The sequence below is a fragment of the Elephas maximus genome, chromosome 3 (assembly GCF_024166365.1).
Source record: "Elephas maximus indicus isolate mEleMax1 chromosome 3, mEleMax1 primary haplotype, whole genome shotgun sequence".
Taxonomy (NCBI): Eukaryota; Metazoa; Chordata; class Mammalia; order Proboscidea; family Elephantidae; genus Elephas; species Elephas maximus.
This window is the reverse complement of record NC_064821.1, coordinates 37,634,767-37,640,738: the sequence shown is the minus strand read 5'-3', so window position 1 is coordinate 37,640,738 and position 5,972 is coordinate 37,634,767.

The window sequence follows — 5,972 nt, the reverse complement described above, 5'->3', positions numbered from 1 at the left end:
GCAGAGCTGGAATTTAAACCCAAAACTTGGGCAGCTATTGCTCTTAACTACTGTGCCTTGGCTAGTTCATAAAAACTGCTCTCCCAAACTCAAGCCACTTAGGAACATAAATACCGGGGGACACACTCCCCAATTCAGCCCACACCCCATGTTCCTCTGTTTTATATGTTGTTATTGTTAGCTGCTCTTGAGTACACCCCAACTCCTGACAAACCCATGCACAACGGAACGAAAGGTTGCCTGGTCCTGCACCGCCTTCGCGACAGTTGGTCTGCTCTAGTCCACCATTGCAGTCCCCGCATATTTTGAGTAACTTCCAACCTAGGGCCTCATCTTCCCCTCCTGTATCAGACAACATTCTGCAGTGATCCGTAGGGTTTTCATGGCCAGTTTTTGGAAGTCAATCGCCAGGCTTTTCTTCCTAGTCCATCTTAGTCTGGAAGCTCCTCTGAAGCTTGTCCACCACGGGTGACCCTGCTGGTGTCTGAAATACCAGCATCACAGCAATCCGCAAACCTCCACTGACAGATGCCTGGTGGCTGCACATGAGGGGCACTGACGGGGAGTCGAAGCCAGGTCTCGTGCGTGGAAGGAGAGAATCCTCCCGCTGAACCACCAATGCTTCTCACTTCTCTTCACCTCCCTCTATCTGGTCCTAACCTCATTTAAGCCCTGCCTCCTCATCACTCCACTTGCTAAGAGAGCCAAATCACCCAAGGAGCTTTCCAAAGAGGCACATTCAATTTCCTGGCGGGTGGAACACAAGTATATAATTCCTGATCTATGTACGATTACATTTCATTATATAATTATGTTGCATTATAATTACTCCATGTCTAATCCTGCAATTACATGCAATTGTTTCCATAATTATATGTTCTACACTTATACAATCATTCTTACCAGAACGATAACGTATGATAAGAAACGGGCGGAAGTGGTGGGTCGACAGCAGCAGCTGCCTCACCCTCATTCCAGGCAGAGGCAGGAAAGCTCAAGCTCTGCCTCCAAGAGTCCCCTGCAGCCTGGCACACTGGAGGCGCACACTCGGGGCCACCAGTCAGGGGCGTCACGGGAATTTGGAACGCAGAAGGCACCAGTGCCACCTAGGTTTTGCTTCCCTCTCACTCTGCCAGCAGCCAGGCATGGAAACACTCGGTGTTTCAGAACCAGCATTTCCATGTCGAGAGTCCCTGGGTGGTAAAAATGGTTACTGTACTTGGCTGCTAACTGAAAAGTTGGAAGTTCAATTCCACCCAGAGGCACCTCAGGAGGAAGCCCTGGTGACCAACTTCCAAGGAATTAGCTCTTGAAAACCCTGTGGAGCACAGTGCTACTCCGACACATACGGGGTCGCCAGTTGGGGTCGACTCAAAAGCAACTAGTTTGGGTTTTTTATTTGATGGGTGTTAAAAGGCAGTTGTGGTGGAGGGATGAGGGAATTTGGGACTGATCAAGGAAAAAGATATAAGCTCTATCTTATGTATATCAATATCAGACATGACCAACCCATGCAAGCAGCAGTCAAGAAATCACATGATGTATTGCATTGAACAAATCAACTTCAAAAGAGCTCTTTAAAGTTTTAAAAAGCAAAGATGTGACTTCGAGGACTAAGGTGTGTCTGGCTCAAGCCATAGTCTTTTCGATCACCCTATATGCGTGTGAAAGTTGGATAATGAAAAAGGAAGACAGGAGAATTGATGTATTTGAACTGTGGTGTTGGTGAAGAACACTGACTATACCATGGACTGCCAGGAGAACAAACAAATCGGTCTTTGAAGGAATACAACCAGACTGGTGCTTAGAAATGAGATGGCGAGACTTCCTCTCACTTACTGTGTATACATCATCGGGAAAGACCAATTACTAGAAAAGGACATCATGGTTGGTGTTATGGGTTGAATTGTGTCCCCCAAAAATGTGTATCAACTTGGCTAGGCCATGATTTCCCAGTATTGTGTGGCTGTCCACCATTTTGTGATCTAATATGATTATCCTGTGTGTTGTAAATCCTAACATCTACGATGTTAATGAGGCAGGATTAGAGGCAGTTATATTAATGAGGTAGGACTCAATCTACAGGATTAGGTTTTATCTTGAGTCAATCTCTTCTGAGGTATAAAAGAGAGAATCCAGCAGAGAGGAGAGGGACCTCATACCACCAAGCAAGAAGTGCCAGGAATGGAGCTTGTTCTTTGGACCCAGGGTACCTGTGCTGAGAAGCTTCTAGATAGAGGAAGACTGATGACAAGGACCTTCCCTCAGAGTGGACAGAGAGAGAGAATCCTGGAGCTAAAGCCCTGAATTTGGACTTCTAGCCTCCTAGACTGTGAGAGAATAAATTTCTCTTTGTTAAAGCCATCCACTTGTAATATTTCTGTTATAGCAGGACTAGATAGCTAAGACAGTTGGCAAAGTAGAGGGCTAGCAAAAATGAAGGAAACCCTCCATAAGATGGACTGACACAATAGTCACAAGGGACTCAGACATACCAATGATCATGAAGATGGCACAGGACTGGGCAACGTTCCATTGTTATTCATAAGGTTACCAAGAGTTGGAGCAAGTTCAATGGCAATAACAACATGAGCCAAACACACTCATGCAGGAAACAAACCACTTGAGGCATTTTAACAGAAAGGGATCTAATATAGGAAATCCACAACGACTCAACTCTACTGTTGTATCATGAAAACAACCATAGACCATACGTAAATGAATGAGCGTGGTTGTGTGCCAATAAAATTTTATTTACAAAAATAGGCAGCTAAGTTAATAAGATTTAGAAACATCATAAAACAAAACCCTTTGCCATTGAGTCGATTCCGACTCATAGTGATCCTATAGGACGGAGCAGAACTGTTAATGAGGTAGGACATTACAGAATTTCCATGGAGCGCCTGGGGGATTCGAACTGTTGACCTTTTGGTTAGCAGCTGTAGCATTTAACCACTATGCCACCAGGGTTCCCAAACATCATATAGAAACACCATATAGAACTGTAAATCATTAGAAACTAATTAAGTGTCCCGCAGGGGAGACTGGGAAATAAAGTTGGGTAATCCACGCTGGTGACTACATGATGACGAGTTAGGATTTACCAAGAAAGACCAACATGGCAGCCTCAACTGAAATGTCACCTGTAACTGAATTAAAAACTCCAGTACGAAGGACATAGTGTATAATGACATTCACTGCAAGGTTGCGATGTCCTTCAATCAGGAAGAGTCAAGTGAATGATAGTTGTAATGGACTGAATTGTGCTCACCTAAAGTATGAGCTGAAATTCTATCCCCAGTACTTGTAAATGTGACTCTGTTTGGAAATAGGGGTTTTCTCTTGTTATATTAATGAGGTCATACCAGAGCAGGGTGGGTCCTAAACCTAATCACTTCTGAGAGCAGAATAGATGCAGACACACACACAGGGGAAGACAGACGCCATATGGACTCATCTATTTGGAAACCCTGGTGGCGTAGTGGTTAAGTGCTACGGCTGCTAACCAAGAGGTTGGCAGTTTGAATCTGCCAGGCACTCCTTGGAAACTCTACAGGGCAGTTCTACTCTGTCCTATGGGGTCACTATGAGTCGGAATCGACTCAACGGCAGTGGGTTTGTTTTTTTTTTGGTTTTGGTATAAACAAAGGAACTCGTGAGATCATAGGCATTTCTAGGAGAGAGGTTCAGAGAAGGAGTTAACATGGCTGAGACCCTGATTTGGACTTTTTGCCTCCAGACCTGTGAGAAAATTAGTTTCTGTTCTTTAAGGTCATCCATTTGTACTTCTGCTATGGCAGTCCTAAGAGACTAAGACAATGGCCCATCCCTACCACAGAATATTACACAACAACCCAAAAAGAACAGGGAGCACTGTCTACTTGATAAGGATGTCCACAGGACACAAATTTAAAAAGTTGCTGACAAGAAGGTACAGTTTGATGCCAAGTTTATGAAATAAAAATGTCTTGCATAAAAAAAAAAAAAGCAGAGTTCATGTAACATGATTCTCTTGTTTAAAATGTGTATATACTCGCACCACGCAAATGGACAAGGCAGGCAGGTTTTTCACCAAATTGTTAGTAGTAGCTGTCTCTGAGGAAATGAGATTTCATTTTGCTTTTTCAGTTTGCTTAGCCCTATGTTCTAATTGTTCTGCAACGATCACACACCATCGGGGCTATTTTGTAAAAGCCTTTCCTACATTCCTCCGTCACATCAACTCTGACTCAAGGAGACACCCTGTGTGTCGGAGTAGAACTCTGCTCCACAGGGTTTTCAATGGCTGAATTTTTGGAAGTAGATTACCAGCTCTTTCTTCCAAGACACCTCTGGATGGACTCGAACCTCCAACCTTTTGGTTAGCAGCTGAGCATGTTAATCATTAGCACCACCCAGGGACTCTGGGTATGATCCTAGGCACCTTGTATTAGCTTCCTGAATCTGCTGTAACACCTCACCAAACAGTGTGCCTTAAAACAACAGGTATTTATCCTCTCACAGTTCTGGGGCCAGAAGTCCTAAATCAAGGTGTCGCTAGTGTTGGTTCTTTCCGGTGGTTCCAGGCATTCCCTGGCTTGTGGCTGCCTCACTCCAATGTCTGCTTCTGGCCCTCTCCCTGTATGTCTCTGTGTCTGCATCCAAATCTGCCTCTTCTTTTGAGGACAGCATTCATTGGCTTAGGGTGGGCCCTAGTGACTTCATTTTAACTTAATCACACATGCAAATACCCTATTTCTAAATAAGATCACATTCACAGGTACTGGGGTTTCGGACTTCAATATATCACAGTTGTTAAGCATTTGGCTGGAAACCAAAAGGTTGGCAGTTTGAATCCACCAGCTGCTCCTTGGAAACCCTACAGGGCAGTTCTGTTCTGTCCTATAGGATTGCTGAGTCAAAATCAACTTGACAGCAATGGGTTTATTCAACCCAGAACACATCCTAAGGCAAGAATCCTAAGAATCCTTAAGCAACTTGAGAAGTTCCTGGGTGGTGCAAACGATTTGCTTTTGGCTACTGACTGAAAGGTTAGTGGTTCAAACCCACCCGGTGGTGCCTCAGAAGAAAAGTCCTGGCGATCTGCTTCTGTAAAAATTACAGCCAAGAAAACCCTGTGGAGCTTCGCTCTACTCTGTAACACACTGGCTTGCATGAGTCAGAACAGGCCAATGGCAGTGGTTTCTTTTTGTTTTTTTGCCTTTGCTCCTCAAGTGGAACCACTCTGAGGTCTGCGCTCTATGACATCTCCCTGAGTTCCCCAGCAGGACTGAACTCCGGTTCCCACAAAGAGCATCACTGGCTTTGGTGCCCCTGAAGGGCTCCTTCCCTTCCTGTCTCAGTTCCCCACCCCCAGCATGGGCTTCCTGGGATCGATTCCTAGATGCCCCATGTGCTCTGAAATCCTCATCTTGGGGTCCCTTTTCTGGGAAATCCAAATGAGGTTGGATGTAGATAAACACTGTCTCCCTCACCCCTGGGTGGGGCCACTTTGAGGTATGTGCTCTATGCTGTCTCCCTGAGCTCCCCAGCAGGATGGAGACTGGGTTGCCCAGGATCCATGTGCTCATGGGTGCCCCCTCCCTGTCTCTGTTCCCTACCTCCCACCAGGGCTTCCTGGGGTCACCTCCAGGATAGCCCACAGGTCCTCATCTTAGCGTCTGTTTTCTGGAAATCCCAAACCAGGACAGCCCCTCTTCCTTCCCACTGTAAGTCACCTGAGACAATGCTGCAGTGGACCCCACAAGATAGAGCAAGGTCTGCCATCTGTCCCTGGGCTATTTCCAGGGCACTGTATGGGGCAGCTGAGACACGAAGTCGTCACTACATTCTCACCCCACACTCGCTCCACCAATTGGCTTCTCAACAGCAACTGCTTGGTTTTATCAACCAGCAGCGGGGGCGGGCGGAGGGGAAGAAAGGGGGGAAAGTGGCAGTGAGCAGAGTGAAGGACCATGAAGGAATCAGACAAG